Source organism: Podarcis liolepis, assembly GCF_965112155.1.
Source record: "Podarcis liolepis genome assembly, chromosome: 5".
NCBI lineage: Eukaryota > Metazoa > Chordata > Lepidosauria > Squamata > Lacertidae > Podarcis > Podarcis liolepis.
The window spans coordinates 78,392,517-78,409,955 of NC_139556.1; the positions used below are offsets into that span (position 1 = coordinate 78,392,517).

Below are 17,439 nucleotides of genomic sequence, written 5' to 3' on the forward strand. Positions count from 1 at the left end.
GTTAATCCTCCCATGCTCCAGCCTGATACTGATTTGCAACAAAGGATTCGACTGGCTGTCTTTGTTGCCTCCAACACTTCCATAATATTATGATGAAGTAAACAACTTAAAAAGCAAGGTGGGGAATGTTAGAACAGAAATGGTTTTTCCATTCATTGTCTTTGAAGACACGGTTTCCAAAACAAGCTCATTGTTTTAGCAATGAGCAAATGACACCTTTTGTGTGCTGGGATTAAGAAACAAACACAAAAGTCACCTTAAATTGTCTAACTTTGGTCTTGTTGAGTAATAACCGTAAGCCAAACCACGGCCAAGTGTGAATACACAAGTGTTCGTAAAAATTGTGTCCTTCCAGCAGTCCTGCTGCTGCCACGCTACCCAGAGCTAAGCCTTTACCAGTTTCATGGTGCCTGCAAATAAACTCCTGCTTCCAAGCAGTTTGTATGTATACAAAATCTAAGTGCCACAAAACTGATAAAATTGCTTGCTGGAAGGGCACATTCGGCAACAAAGCATTTTAGCTATTAAAAAAAAAGACTAAGGCGTTTTATACACACACACACACACACACACACACACACACACACACACATATGCCCTAAGAAATTTCTAAGTATTGGACAGACCTCCAGGAAAAAAAGCAAATTTACACCAACCGTGTACAGTGGTACCTCAGGTTACATATGCTTCAGGTTACATACTCCGCTAACCCAGAAATAGTGCTTCAGGTTAAGAACTTTGCTTCAGGATAAGAACAGAAAACATGCTCCGGTGGCACGGCAGCAGCAGGAGGCCCCATTAGCTAAAGTGGTGCTTCAGGTTAAGAACAGTTTCAGGTTAAGTACGGACCTCCAGAATGAATTAAGTACTTAACCCGAGGTACCACTGTATGTTCTTGTTCAAACATAACTCAAGAATGCTGCCACCTAGCTATTAGAGGTGGCAGTTTTGCAAATATACAGGGCTTGGCAAGTTAGGATTCCCTTAGGTATTTTTTGCCTCATTCAGGAAAGAAATGCAATGGCTGAAGTGTTTAATAAAGCCTCACTCCTTTTTCACTATACACCAAAGATCTGTAAAGAACACCAGGGATGTTGACTGGGAAGAGCTGGACTTGCCATGTTTTGCAAAGGCAAAGGGCTGTGACCTGGAGGTGGCAAATGCACTCAAATACACCTGACCTTTGCATCTGGACAATTCATGCTGATCTCATGCTTATGGGCGAGCAGAGGATATATTGACATCACTGAGACCAGTGTAGACTACATGTTGGCAAAAACAGCCCAGCATTAGGTTTCCCTGTGCCGTATCATTGCTCCTGCCATTCTGCCTGCTCCCATTTCCTACAACAACGTACCAGCTGAAAAGACATGCAACTTGCTCTAATAGCCAGGAAGAAAACAGCCTCCGATCCTTAACTGCAATAGATGCAGCTGTCTGGGAGTGGGGTGGAGGAGCTCCCATTGTCAGAGGAAAGTGAATCTGTGGCCCATTGGCATCCTTACAAATAAGGTCACACACTTGGGGAAAGGGGCTGTAGTTCAGAGGCAGAGCACCCACCTTGCCTTCAAAAGGTTCCCGGTTCAATCCACAGCAGCTCTAGGTAGGTCTAGAATTGTTTTTATTTTTTATATGCTGCCCATCTGACTGGGTTGCCCCAGCCACTCTGGGTGGCTCCCAACAAAAAAAAAATAGCAAAAACACAATACAACATCAAACACTTATCCAATCCAAATAACTTTATTGTACTAGCTATTTGAAGGGACGCGGGTGGTGCTGTGGGTTAAACCACAGAGCCTAGGACTTGCCGATCAGAAGGTCGGCAGTTCGAATCCCCACAATGGGGTGAGCTCCCGTTGCTCGGTCCCTGCCCCTGCCAACCTAGCAGTAGAAAGCACGTCAAAGTGAAAGTAGATAAATAGGTACCACTCTGACGGGAAGGTAAACGGCGTTTCCGTGTGCTGCTCTGGTTCGCCAGAAGCGGCTTAGTCATGCTGGCCACATGACCTGGAAGCTGTACGCTGGCTCCCTCAGCAAGTAAAGCGAGATGAGCGCCGCAACCCCAGAGTCGGCCACAACTGGACCTAATGGTCAGGGGTTCCTTTACCTTTACTAGCCATTGGACATGATAAATCAGGATCAAAAATAAACATAAGCAAAAGGGATGCTGCACCACAAATAATAGGTCTCTACAGTGGTACCTCGGGTTACATATGCTTCAGGTTACGTAATATAATAATAATTTATTATTTATGCCCCGTCCATCTGGCTGGGTTTTCCCAGCCACTCTGGGCGGCTTCCACAGAAACAAAAAATACACTAAAATCACACATTAAAAACTTCCCTGAACAGGGCTGCCTTAAGATGTCATCTGAATATCAGGTAATTGTTGATCACTTTGACATCTGATGGGAGGGCGTTCCACAGGGTGGGCGCCACTACCGAGAAGGCCCTCTGCCTAGTTCCCTGTAGCTTTGCTTCTCGCAATGAGGGAACCGCCAGAAGGCCCTCGGCGCTGGACCTCAGTGTACGGGCAGAACGATGGGGGTGGAGACGCTCCTTCAGGTATACTGGGCCGAGGCCGTTTAGGGCTTTAAAGGTCAGCACCAATACTTTGAATTGTGCTCAGAAACATACTGGGAGCCAATGTAGATCTCTTAAGACCAGTGTTATGTGATTTCGGCGGCCGCTCCCAGTCACCAGTCTAGCTGCCGCGTTCTAGATTAGTTGTAGTTTCTGGGTCACCTTCAAAGGTAGCCCCACGTAGAGCGCATTGCGGTAGTCCAAGCGAGAGATAACCAGAGCATGCACCACTCTGGTGAGACAGTCTGCGGGCAGATAGGGTCTCAGCCTGCATACCAGATGGAGCTGGTAAACAGCTGCCCTGGACACGGATTTAACCTGTGCCTCCATGGACAGCCGCGAGTCCAACATGACTCCCAGGCTGCGCACCTGGTCCTTCAGGGGCACAGTTACCCCATTCAGGACCAGGGAATCCTCCACACCTGCCCGCCTCCTGTCCCCCAAGAACAGTACTTCTGTCTTGTCAGGATTCAACCTCAATCTGTTAGCCGCCATCCAACCTCCAACCGCCTCCAGGCACTCACATAGGACCTTCACCGCTTTCACTGGTTCTGATTTGAAAGAGAGGTAGAGCTGGGTATCATCCGCATACTGATGAACACCCAGCCCAAACCCCCTGATGATCTCTCTCAGCGGCTGCATATAGATGTTGAAAAGCATGGGGGAGAGGACAGAACCCTGAGGCACCCCACAAGTGAGAGCCCAGGGGTCTGAACACTCATCCCCCCCACCACTTTCTGAACACGGCCCAGGAGGAAGGAGCAGAACCACTGTATAACAGTGCCCCCAGCTCCCAGCCCCTCAAGACGGTCCAGAAGGATGTTAGGGTCAATGGTATCAAACGCCACTGAGATCCAGCAGAACTAGGAAACAGCTCTCACCTTTGTCCCTAGCCCACCGGAGATCATCAACCAGTGCGACCAAGGCAGTTTCAGTCCCATGATGAGGCCTGAATCCTGACTGGAAGGGTTCTGCATATGCTTCAGGTTACACACTCCGCTAACCCAGAAATAGTGATTCAGGTTAAGAACTTTGCTTCAGGATAAGAATAGAAATCGGGCTCCGGCGGTGCGGCAGCAACAGGAGGCCGCATTAGCTAAAGTGGTCTTCAGGTTAAGAACAGTTTCAGGTTAAGAACGGACCTCCGGAACAAATTAAGTACTTAACCCAAGGTACCACTGTATTAAGAATCAAACACTAAAAACTTTTCTGGGAATGTTATCTGCGTGAAACCCCAGAGAGTCACGATCAGAATGTATAACTTGCTGTTGAAATGGAATACTCAGGATGAAACGGTGAAATCTGCTATGATTAAATGGGCACAAGATGTTGGACATAATATTATGTTTGCTGACTGGGAACAGTTATGGACCACAGGTATAAAGTTTACGGCATGTAGTGCCTTAAGAGAGAATATTATGAAAATGATATACAGGTGGTACATGACCCCAGTCAAGCTTGCAAAAATCTATCATTTGCCCGGTAACAAATGTTGGAAATGTAAAGAAACGGAAGGTACATCCTTTCACCTTTGGTGGACGTGCCCAAAGATTAAGGCTTTCTGGGAAATGATATATAATGAACTGAAAAAGGTATTTAAATATACCTTCCTGAAGAAACCAGAGGCCTTTCTCCTGGGCATTGTCGGCCAATTGGTGCCAAAGAAGGACAGAACTTTTTTATGTATGCTACTATAGCAGCAAGAATACTCATTGCAAAGTATTGGAAGACACAAGATTTACCCACTCTGGAAGAATGGCAGATGAAGGTGATCGACTACATGGAATTGGCAGAAATGACTGGCAGAATCCGAGACCAGGGAGAAGAGTTGGTGAAAGAAGACTGGAAGAAATTTAAAGACTATTTACAGAAATATTGTAAAATTAATGAATGTTAGAAGGATGTTGGATAGAAACTAAGGGGTTTCCAGCTGTAATGCTTTAGGAGATACGAAAAAAAGGTTTATAAATGGGTAAAAGCTTAATGGTAAGGATTTGCTGAACTAACAAATTGAAGTGGAATACAAAGAAGGGAGGTATGAGGAGGTCTGGGGAAATAAGCGTAAGGAAGATATGTTATGGAAAACTATTTGTGTTTTAACTGTTTTTATGTTGTATTTTGTATTTTGTTTCTTTTTATTTTTTATTTTTTTCATTGTTATGCGCCAGCTTCATTGTTATATTTTAAAAACTTTAATAAATATCTTTTGGGGGGAAAAGAGAGTCACGATCAGTCAACCTAGACACTGGCGGAGGAAGAGAGGGGCAGGGGGGGTGCACCGCCCCCAGCAGCGCGATTCTGGTGGGGTGTCATTGCGGCTGCACCCGCCCACTCTGGGTGCCACGCCCCCAGGACATGCGCCATGCCCTGTGGGCGGCACGCCACACCCCCGGGATACATACCACACCCCCAGGGTACATGCCATGCCCCCGGGACGCGTGCCAGCCCCGCCCCCTGCCCCCCGGTGCCAGAGCATGAAGCTCCGCCACTTAACCTAGAGAGCATGGAGCTAAATAGACTAATGGTCTTACTCAGTATAAAACCAGCGTATGTTCCTAAGATGCAGAAATGCAACACCAAAAAGCATTTGTTGTACTTTGGGTCATTAGGTTTATCACTTTTCCTTCTCGGGTGTTGCCAAGAAGACTTGGCATGCCTCACAAATGATTAGAGCTCAGTTAGCAGAGCACTGTCTCTCCTGAACCTATCTCAAAAGTTAAAAATATCACAGACTTTTGCAAACAAAGTGCTCTGGAAACATGAGCTATGTTTTTTTTTTTTTAATCAGAAGAAGAGGTGAATGAAGGAGGCACTGATGATCAGCAAGATGCTGCAACTCTTGTTAAAGCTGCCAAAATCTGAACCATCCCTTTCTGGCTGGATTTTGATTAGGAGAGGGACAAGATTTTTTGCACATCCACAGGACGCTTAATCTCATCTCAGAGCCTTCAATAAAGGTCAGTGTGAAATATCACATCCAGACAAATAAGATATAGATTGGCAGGGGTGGATAATTGGAGATTTATATACTATTTAAAAGTGCAAGGAAGACCAAAATAATTGCTTTCGCCCTCATGGGCTCTGCATTAAGGGATTGGACTAAAGGCATCTTTAGCTGAAAATATCTAAATCAATTATTTTCTGGTCTAGCCTGCCTCAAAGGGATCGTTTTAATTAGGGTACCAGCATTAGTAGAGATTGCAGATTGTATTTCATTTGAACTTTTTCACTTTATAAATCCCTTTTGGATATTATGCTTATTTTGTGTTCTTATTGTTTCTTTCTCCAGTTTGTGTTTTTCGGTATCAGACTGATTAAAATGTACAGTATTCAGCACTGATTACAGCGTGTATAATACTCCCACAATGTCAAACTTAATGACGAACATCTGCTTAACATCTTTAAGTACATTAATTGTGCTCGCCACTCTGGCCATACATATTCATTCATAACCATTTCTGAGCTATTCCACAGAGCTTGCAACATGAATTAGGAGCTGCTCGAATCTGAAGTTAATTGGCAAATGAATATATATAATAGTTTTAACAAAGAGCCATATACGTACATGAAGTGCAAATAAAAAAAACTATGTGATGGGGCAAGAGGCTTACAGAGACTGCTGGGTGAACAGCGGGTTAAAGTCAAAGCAACATCATAAGGTTTTTGCTAAGAGAAGGGAGGAATCAGTGCAGTTCAAATTTAAATGCCTATCTAGCTAATCTGCACTCAAACCTAAACACAGCCATCCATCAAATTTCCTGCCTTTCTCAAGTTTGCAATGCAGTTTTCCACCAAGTGATGGGTCCAAAAATGCACCTACTGGTGAAAAACAAGGTACAAAAATGCATTATGTTGGAGAAAACTGTTTTACAAAAACGTGTCTCGTAAGCAAAATTGCAAAACAAAAAACGTGTATGGTAGGAGAAATGGGCATGAGAATGCTGAGGATTTCTTTTTTAAAAATCACTAACTATTACATATACAGTGGTACCTCGGATTAAGTACTTAATTCGTTCCGGAGGTCCGTTCTTAACCTGAAACTGTTCTTAACCTGAAGCACCACTTTAGCTAATGGGGCCTCCTGCTGCCGCCATGCTGCCAGAGCACGATTTCTGTTCTCATCCTGAAGCAAAGTTCTTAACCTGAAGCACTATTTCTGGGTTAGCGGAGTCTGTAACCTGAAGCGTATGTAACCTGAGGTACCACTGTATTTGGAGAACTGAACTTAAGACCAAGAAATGAGAAATGGAAACTGACAAATTTTCCCACCTCTAGCCTTTACAGAAATATACTTGCATCACTACACAGGAGCCATTCGTTGGAGGAACATCTGTTTGGCATGCAGAAGGTCCCAGGTGAATTCCCAGCATCTCCAAGCATGCCTGGTGGGGTCAGTCAGCATAGATAATACTGTGCTAGATGGACCAGCCCAGTAGCTAAACTGGGGTTTTTGAGTGTTTATACTGACCTCATGGAAGCCCAAGGCTTTGCAGTTTATAACTATGAACACTCAAAGATCCCAGTTTGTCTTGGGGCAAGCAACATCCCTAGCCTGAACCCATAAGTTGAATGCCCAGCAGTCAAATAAGTGTATCGTAATATAATTGTATGGCTTCCCCATGCTATCTGTTCAGTTCTCCTACCACCAGTCAATAATATAGACGTGGTGGCCATGCTAATCTTCTCTGTATCATTCCAATTTTAGTATATGTTCTGCCAAAGTGAGCACCACGTCTTAGACTTTTGGCTAAGTTCAGGTGTAATAATACAGACGTGGCAGGCTGCAGAGACAGAGAAGTTCAAAGGGCAACTAGCAAGGGGAGTTAACTGCATGTGACCTGCTTCAAGCAAAGTATCCTGGTAGTTATTACCCTTCAACACTTCCAAAGCACTGGCGCTGGTTGCCTCTGAACTTCAAAAACCTTGATATCTGGCTGGTGGAAAGCTGGATAAAATCTGAGGAGGGAGGCAGAATATATTCCCACCTCTGACCAGACAAAATCGCCATAGCTTTGACATTAACAGCCTCAGCTCTGCTTCACCTTCAACAATGACACAACACAGTGTTTGCTAAGCAATTTTTCCCCCTTTACTTGTTTTGCCTTAAGCAGACAATATGGTTTTTATAATCAGTTAATTTTATGACAGGGCAGTTTAATCTCATTACAGCCTTCATGATCCAGTGGCTATGTTTGTTGCCACTAGGTAATCTGGCATTTGAAAGCTGCAGTTATAATTACACCTCAGGATCAATTAGTGCAGCAATTTGTTAACATCCAGAAACTAAAAGCACTTAACTCTTCTGTTTCCTACTTCTTTAAAAGGGTGGGCATTCTTTCTCCAGCTAGGGGTGTGTGTATAGGCTCATAGACAGACAAGGCTCAGGGAGTCACAGGTTCAAATCCCCATGCGGCTGTGAAGTTGAGCTAATTGCTACCTCTCAGCAGGGGCTACCTCACAGGCTTATTGTGCGAACAAAATTTGTGGTGAAGCATGTATGCAACCCCGAACTCCTTGGAGTAATAGCAGAATTAAAATGAATTGATTACAAATTATTTATCTTTTTTAAATAGAGCAGTTGTTTTATTGTGGAGCACTATGGCAAGCATATTGCTGGACTGTCTGTTGTTTCTTCTGATTCCTCAGATCCAGATTTGCTGTTCTTTTGCATATATATTTTGTATGCTTACCTGTAGGGGCCTATAAAGGTAAAGGGTAAAGGGACCCCTGACCATTAGATCCAATCGTGACCGACTCTGGGGTTGCGGCACTCATCTCGCTTTACTGGCCGAGGGAGCCAGTGTACAGCTTCCGGGTCATGTGGCCAGCATGACTAAGCCACTTCTGGCGAACCAGAGCAGTGCACGGAAACGCCATTTACCTTCCCACCAGAGCGGTACCTATTTATCTACTTGCATTTTGACATGCTTTCGAACTGCTAGGTTCACAGGAGCAGGGACCGAGCAATGGGAGCTCACCCCGTTACGGGGATTCGAACCGCCGACCTTCTGATTGGCAAGTCCTAGGCTCTGTGGTTTAACTCACAACGCCACCTGTGTCCCTGTAGGGGCCTATACTTTAGCTGTAATGGGTGGGAAGAAGATTATTTTGATATTTTGATGCTGTGTAACGTATTACAAGTGGAAAGGTGTATGATCATATCGTAATACAAATATTTTCTCCTTTTTTCAGAAAAGAAGCAAGCAAATAGCACATGCTGTAGCTACAGTGTCAAGCCAACCACATGTTCATTGCTGTGTTTTTAAGCAGTGATTTCTATGGGAATGATTGTGACACTAACATTATAGGAGCAGGTGACAGAAACTTACTGAATTATCATAAAGCTTACAGAGAAGCACTCTGGCCAGAGTGACCTACTGTCAACCAGCACCGTTTGTTTGCTTTGTGCTGCCTTCCTTCTGGCATTCCACTTAATGTGCCCAGAATAGAAGTAGGCGACAGGAACATTTGGCACCATGCCCCCATATGAAAGATAACTGCTGTGCAGTAATAAGATAGCTGTGCCTCTGTCCACATTGACTGGGCAAGGAATTGCCATGGCATCCAAGTGGGCTTGAAGAGCAAACTGAGATGTGCCAACCAAACCGCCCGGGAGCGAGCAACCTCCAGTTCCTTTCAGACTCCCCTTTTCGGTTTGAGAGCCAGTGTGGTGTAGTGGTTAAGAGTGGTAGTCTTGTAATCTGGTGAACCGGCTTCACGTCTCTGCTCCTCCACCTGCAGCTGCTGGGTGACCTTGGGCTAGTCACACTTCTCTGAAGTCTCTCAGCCCCACTCACCTCACAGAGTGTTTGTTGTGGGGGAGGAAGGGAAAAGGAGATTGTTAGCCACTTTGAGACTCCTTTGGGTAGTGATAAAGTGGGATATCAAATCCAAACTCTTCTTCTTCTTCTCTTCTTTTGCTGCTGTTGTTTCAGTTTATGGCAAATAAGAGCAGCTGTAACTGACCCTTCTAGCAGATCCAAAGGCCACAGCAGCCCACTCCAGCTGCACCCCAAAGTGCCCTACTTTAGGTCTTTGTCATAGGCTATTGCCACTGGGGGAACTGCTGCCACTAGCAGTTGTGCCATGGTCATTTCTCACAGGTTCACATTCTTAAATGTAGTTCACATTTCCACATCAGGTTGGGTATTTATTTATTTATTTATTTATTTATTTATTTTACAAAGAAATTCCTCATGAAAATTTATCAGCATTTTTAATGCACATTTTTCTTAATATGCACATTTTTGTATGCAGCTTTGACTAACGCAAACATTTTTTTTTGAAAAGCATTTCCTCTAATGTAACATATTTTTTTAAATATCATCTTCACTAATATATGCAATTCTACCCCAATGTATCAATTGTGGTGCACATTACTTGGCTGGAATACTGTGCTGCAAAGTTAAGAGAAGTGCAAATTTTGAAGAAGGGTGCTCTTTTGGTTTCGGAAAGTGTGAGTTGTGTAGGTTTGCCTTTAACTATAAACTGAATTGAATTCATCCCCCATTCCTATGGAGCCAACCCAATGAACACAGCATTAGCCTCAACAGTGACAGAGCCTCCGGCCACTACTAGAACTTGGCAGATAGGACCTTGGTTTATCCTAACCCTCTTGAGTGATACAGATTAAGGATTAGGACTAAGTGATTTCATGCCATCTTCATGAATATCCAGCAATTTCTAGGTGCCTACATCTCACATTTGAAGCACTGTTTACTTCCCCCACTCCATATGAAATTTGATTACAGTAGTACCTTGGGTTACATACGCTTCAGGTATACCCAGAAATAGTGCTTCAGGTTAAGAACTTTGCTTCAGGATGAGAACAGAAATCATGCTCCGGCGGCGCGGCAACAGCAGGAGGCCCCATTAGCTAAAGTGGTGCTCGAGGTTAAGAACAGTTTCAGGTTAAGAACGGCCCTCTGGAACGAATTAAGTACTTAACCTGAGGTACCACTGTATTGGATTTGTTGAAAGCATGCCCACCAGTGTCCTCAAACGGATTATATCACTGTACTCCTCTTAAAGCATAGCATAACTGTTATGTATTCAGTGGTCTGTGTTTGCCTGAGCATGAGTCTGGACTAAGGAATCTGAGCCCCTGTGTTCTGATTCGATACCTGATATCCAATCACAGAACATCTCAGGATTTTGGCCTCTGCCATTGGCCCTTAAACTCTGAGTCATGATTCGCAGCTTGGAATCTTAGACAGCCAATCATGGTGGGAGTGGGAGTGGCCTAGGCCTTCAGAAATGTATATAAGCAGATGCTTTGCCCTTGTTGTCCAGTTCTGTTCAGTAAAGGTTTTTGTTGTTATCACTGTGTCTTGCCTCATGGGAACCCACCTACACTTAAGTAACAATACAGGGTACATTAATTTTACTCATACAATGGTACCTCGGGTTACATATGCTTCAGGTTACATACGCTTCAGGTTACAGACTCCACTAACCCAGAAATAGTACCTCGGGTTAAGAACTTTGCTTCAGGATGAGAACAGAAATCATGCAGCAGCAGCCGCGGGAGGCCCTATTAGCTAAAGTAGTGCTTCAGGTTAAGAAGAATTTCAGGTTAAGTACAGACCTCTGGAGCGAATTAAGTACTTAACCCGAGGTACCACTGTACTGGTAAAATTACTGCATCAACAGTAAAAGAGTTAAAAATTACTGCATCAACAGATTGCAAATAGTGCCTGCCTTCTCTGTACTGGGTCCTTTAAACTGGTAAACAAGTTAGTGGAAGAGGATTAAAAATGAAGACTTTTTCTCTCCTTGTTTAGTATGTCTGATAGCAAGACTTCCACACACACCAACACATAAGGAATTATTGTTGAGATGTGCTCTGTAGCTGCTTTAATGAGAAGCTTATCACTTTCCTGGAATGGATTTATCTGAGGACAAAAAGTCCTAAGCCCCCATCTCTTCGTGGCATTTCAAATGCAGCAGACACCATAGAAACATTTCATAAAAGCAAAAGCCTAACTAGCCCCGCATACTTTTTCTTGTTAGTCTGGCCTGTATATTAGAGCAAATTTCAGCATGGAACAAGATGTTAATAACGCAGCTGGCTGTGTGTAATGAAACAAATGCGCTCGGAGATGGACTAAAAGCATTTCAATTGAGCCACTCGCTATTTCTGATGATTGCCCAGTCTCCGGCAATTTGTTTTGCAAAGTCACAGGTCATGTCACGCCGTGCTCCTCTGCTCCTCTACAATGAAGCGTAATTCTGAAGAGAGAAAGGCACAAATTTAAACTCTGGCTCTGCCGCAGTGGCCAAGGCCTTGAAGCTTGCAAGAACTTGGAAACTTTTGTAAAAAGAGCACAACTACTGCATCCATGCTCTTGCCTGCCTGAAAAAGGAAGGGAATGTGGTTCCTGCCTGCCACTAGCACCACATTTTCTATATTGCACACCTTTTGGAGATCAAGCAGTTGCTCAACCTTCTAAATACAGTGGTACCTCGGGTTACATATGCTTCAGGTTACATACGTTTCAGGTTACAGACTCCGCTAACCCAGAAATATTACCTCAGGTTAAGAACTTTGCTTCAGGATGAGAACAGAAATCGTGCTCCAGCGGCGCAGCGGCAGCGGGAGGCCCCATTAGCTAAAGTGGTGCTTCAGGTTAAGAACAGTTTCAGGTTAAGAACGGACCTCCGGAACGAATTAAGTACTTAACCCGAGGTACCACTGTAGATAAATAAATGCACATAAGCAGATCTTTAAAATGAGGCTGAACACAGAAAAACAGGCTGGTTCCTCTAGAAAGGGATAGCCAATATGGCACCCACCAGTAGTTGTTAAACCCCAACTCCCATCATTGCAGACCTGATCATTGACCAGGTTGGTGGTCATGGCTCTAGGAGGTGGCAAGGGAGAAGAAAGGGTAGCAAAGGGGAATGATAGCACATGCAGCAAATGCATGTGGCGCAAAGAAACATGGTAATCGCAGACAGGCAAGAGTCCCAAGGCCAGGGTGCATGGGCCAATAACCCATGAAGGACAAATGCTACCAACTCTATGAACCAGCACTTGGGATCAATAGAACTTTCAGCCAGATGGAAGCAAGCATCATTTTATCTGGACTGAACATCCCCAGACCCTGCATTTATTTTTCCATCATCCACAGTCTCCACTTTTGCTATCACCAGAGCCAATCTTCTGGCATCACAAGGCCCCTCTTGGAGACCTGGCAACTCAAAACAGCAGCTGTTTAACAGCAATCCGTCAATATATTGACGTGCAAGAGGAACTGGTGTTTCCAGCCTATGCTGCTGCACTCAAAAAAGCACAGAGGGAGAAAGAGAGAGAGAGAAATCCTAAATTCACCCTCCCTCCCCCATTGGAATGAGAAGTTGCGCAACATAATATTAATAAATCTAATGCAGTTCCCTTTTTTACGTTTGCTTTTAAAGATGTTCTAGCGCTTCTTTCCCATATTTCATTCTAATGTGACTTTCCAAGAATTTTATGTGACTCTCTGAACTATGAAATGTGAGCCCAAATTGTTCAACATTTTCTCTTACTTTGTTCCAAAACGTAACATGCAGTCACAGGTTGAAGGGTAAAATAGATAATGCATGGTGTCCTTTCTAAGCCATTATGTTTTATTATTGTTTATCAGAGAAATAATAAATAAAGCTCTGCTTCCTCCTTCATGTGACTTGGTTATGAGTAGCAAGCAGTGTCTCAACTCTTACACTGGCAATAGTTATTAGAAATCGGGTCCTCCCTTAAAGAGGGCACGTGTTGTGGTGAGACCTGGCAACCAAACCCTGTGTTGTGGGTGGGTTCGATTGAATAGCCACAACACCCAATTGGTTGATGCTGGGTTTAATCAGGCCAATGGGACACATGCTAAATGGATCAAGGGACCCATATATACCTATGCACGTGATCCAGAGCTTCCTCTTTTAGTGCGTGCATCGGAACACCCGCCCACCTCTCCCTACTTTTAGGGCTTTGCGCTTGACCTTGCTATGCCGTCGTGTGTTGTCTGCTACTGGGACAGGGGCACGGCAGGAATTTTCCCCACTTGGCTGATTGGCTGTTGCCATTTGGGTTTCGCCTGCCACGTAGCAAATCATCACAACTTGTAAGGTTGCGGATAGGCTCTGGTTCAGTTGATAGGGATCGGAGAACGCTCTCGCCATCCCTATGTGAAGGGTATTCCATTAAAGGAATCCAGGGACTCGATGGTTTGGTCAACCCCTGAGAGGGGGTTGTGCCCGAGCCTGAGTCCAGGGGGACATTTGGGTGGCAGAGATAGCCTGTTCCTGGCTTTCTGCTTATCCAGGTGTTCACCCTAGGCTGACCTATGCTGGAACCCTGGGTCAGCGCTACCCTCATGGCAGGGAGCTAGTCGAAACAGAGCCTATGCAACCCCTCACTTGCTGTCATTAATAAAGATGTGGCCTAAATTCTGCCAAAACCAAACCAAAATTTGAGCCTTGTCTGAATTTATTTAAGGAGGAGGTTTAAAGGTCTGAACACACAAGTGGATACATAATTCAAAGTGGATTACAAAGCAGGTTGTATCCAGCACTGCAGAGACTATTAACAGAGTCTCTTAAATAACGCAGAGAGAGTCCAAAGAGAAAAGTATTCACTTTAATAAGGAAACGGAACAAAACAGTATATAATCTGAGGAGAAATAAACCGACAGATTTTTGTTATTCTAAGGCCTTGTACATAGCAGGAATACATTCAACTCAACATACAGAGGAAAAACCCACTCAGAACTATGCAGCCAATCAGGGCATGTGCCACCTCAGTGAAGATCATGCTACTCTTCCTGGCTGCTAAGCAACACCTCCACCCATCTTGGCTAGTTGACTTTAACGCTAACAGAGTTAATCCTTAAGTTACAAATTGATTGATCTCACATAAACAGTGTTTGACTCATGCAATGGGACTTCACCTTCCTCTTCTCTCCTCACATCCCCTCCCTCAAAGAAATCTTCTTTGAGAGGTCTTCCAACCCTCTGGAGCAGATTTTGAGGTAAAGCGACATTGTGCAAGTGGAAGTCTGTTGCGCAAGCAGAACGGCAACATTTGACACAATGCAGATAGTGTCCCCAAAGACAGTAAGAGATAAAGGATAGAATGGTGGTTAAGGGCTAACTAAACTCTGACAGCCATTTGTTAGGGAAAAGTCACTCCAAGATACAGTGGTACCTCGGGATACATATGCTTCAGGTTACAGACTCCGCTAACCCAGAAATATTACCTTGGGTTAAGAACTTTGCTTCAGGATGAGAACAGAAATCGTGCTCCGGCGGCATGGCGGCAGCAGGAGGACCCATTAGCTAAAGTGGTGCTTCGGGTTAAGAATAGTTTCAGGTTAAGAATGGACCTCCGGAACGAATTAAGTACTTAACCCGAGGTATCACTGTATATTGCAGTGACCAGAACAAAGAAGTGAAAGAAATGGAATGTTTAAACCATTCTCCACCATGGGGAAAAAATGAAACTCAGTTAATCTTGTAACTTTTTCTTTCTTTCTTTTTTACATTTATATACCAACTTTGTTCTGTCATGGTCAAGGAACCCTGGGCATGTGGATCTGAGGAGGTAATTTCTCCCATCAATGATCAGTGCCAGACCTGCTAAGCCGCAGCAAGATAGTGGCCTCATGCGCCTTCAGCCCATACCCTGAAACCATATTTTAGCATCAGTAAAATCTAATTATGTATCATGTTGCTGAGAGGTGAAAGGATGGCATAAAATAAATTACGCTTTATGGATGTTTTCATGCTTTCCCTATGCAATACTAATCTTCTACTGGAAGAGACAGACAATATACAGACCATAAAAGTTAATTCCACTCAGGCTAACATTTATTATTATTATTATTGTTCTGTTGAGTGTTTCTCTTTTATAAAATGATATTTAGAATATTAACAACACATTAGCCCGACATCAATTGCAGAAGAAGTCAATTATTAAGAAGTCAAACATCATTGTGAGTTACTGATAAATAATAACTGCTGTTGAATATTCCAGATCTTCTTCTCATTTTATGATCTCTGAAATTTGCAAGGATGTGTTGCGCACATCAGTTATAAAGATTTAACAAGTCTGCTCTAAATTCTCTTTTTAAAACAAACTGCTTTATACACAGCGATAGATGGATGAGATTTGGAGAATTCATTCCTAACAGTCTAGACATTAACTTTCATTATACCAACATAATACTTTTGCTTTGTTTTTGTTTTTTTAAGTTGTGTGTCTGTTTGTTGCCCTGGGCTCCATGGGGAGGAAGCACAAGGTATAAATTCAATAAACAACAACATCACGATCATCAATGCCTACGCATCTCTTGGGGAATACAAGCTGTACATCTTCATATCCTTTCTACAACCAATTGTACTACTGGACATTACGCAACATTTCAAGATACAGTGGCAGACACCCTCACTTAAGATGGCTGTTGGGTAAATGCGGCCACAATACTAGGGTGAGTTATTGGTTAAATCCCTCCCTGTATTCCTGCTATTAACAGCTTGTGGTGCAATTTTTATTTACCAGCAGCAAGGTGTTACATTTATTTATTTATTTATTTATTTATTTATTTATTTATTTTGTATTAACCCACCCCCTTCATTCCTTCTTGAGGGAAGAGTGGAGTAGACCCACTGCGATCTAAATAAACTTTGGGTCTGACCTCTGGTTTTTAGAACGCTAGATTTTCTAGGAAAATACAAAGTGGTAAAGAACCCCTGGATGGGTAAATCCAGTCAAAGGCAACTATAGGGTTGTGGCGCTCTTCTCACTTTCAGGCTGAGGGAGCCGGCATTTGTCCACAGACAGCTTTCCGGGTCATGTGGCCAGCAGGACTAAACTGCTTCTGGCACAACGGAAACATCGTTTACCTTCCTGCCGGAGCAGTACCTATTTATCTACTTGCACTGGTGTGCTTTCGAACTGCTAGGTTGGCAGGAGCAGGGACCGAGCAAGGGGAGCTCACCCCGTCACGGGGATTTGTACCGCTGACCTTCTGATTAGCAAGTCCAAGAGGGGTGGTGGTTTAGACCACAGCACCACCCGCATCCCTATATGTATATATATATGTATATGTATATGTATGTATACACAGAGAGAGAGAGAGAGTGCCACACTATATCACATTGTCTCACCAAAAATTTCCATTAATGCAGCAGTTTGTAAACTTGTCAAGCAATGGTTTATGATGAGAGAAAATGGGGAGAATGTAAGACTCACAAAAAACAGTTGCCCACGAAACAACATTCTCTCATACCTTGCTAACTGACATGTTTGTAAGAAGAACTTTACTATACATTGCTGGTTGTTGTTTATATTAGAGACTATGTGGGATACTTTAAAAGGAAATTGGAAGTTCATTGCTGAAAATCTGTTTATGATTAGCACTATTCAGTGCTTTTTTCTGGGGGGACGCATACCCCTAAACATTTTGTGAATCTTTGTACTTTTGTCCATTTACAGTGGTACCTCGGGTTACATACACTTCAGGTTACATACGCTTCAGGTTACAGACTCCGCTAACCCAGAAATAGTACCTCGAGTTAAGAACTTTGCTTCAGGATGAGAACAGAAATCATCCTCCAGCGGCACAGCAACAGCAGGAGGCCCCATTAGCTAAAGTGGTGCTTCAGGTTAAGAACAGATTCAGGTTAAGAATGCACCTCCGGAACAAATTAAGTACTTAATCCGAGGTACCACTGTACTGTATTTATTTTTCCTTATTTGAACTATAAAATGGTGATTTTCTTGAGTCAAAATGAGAGTACCCCTAAACATTTTTTTTAGGAGAAAAAAAAAAGCGCTGGCACTATTCCAACAAGCTGTTTGATTGGCAAAGCAGAGCAGAG

At 43.6% G+C, this 17,439-nt stretch overlaps 2 long non-coding RNA genes across 3 annotated transcripts in view; one reads left to right on the forward strand and one right to left on the reverse strand.

The window, feature by feature from the left end:
• LOC310707523 overlaps positions 1–17,439 on the reverse strand; it is a 48,307-nt gene that overhangs the window by 20,012 nt on the left and 10,856 nt on the right. The gene's annotated exons all lie outside the window — the stretch shown is intronic.
• LOC310707531 lies at positions 1,429–9,198 on the forward strand. Its single transcript, XR_014526549.1, has 3 exons — positions 1,429–1,603; positions 5,372–5,540; positions 8,776–9,198. It is a non-coding gene; the product is annotated as an uncharacterized lncRNA (long non-coding RNA).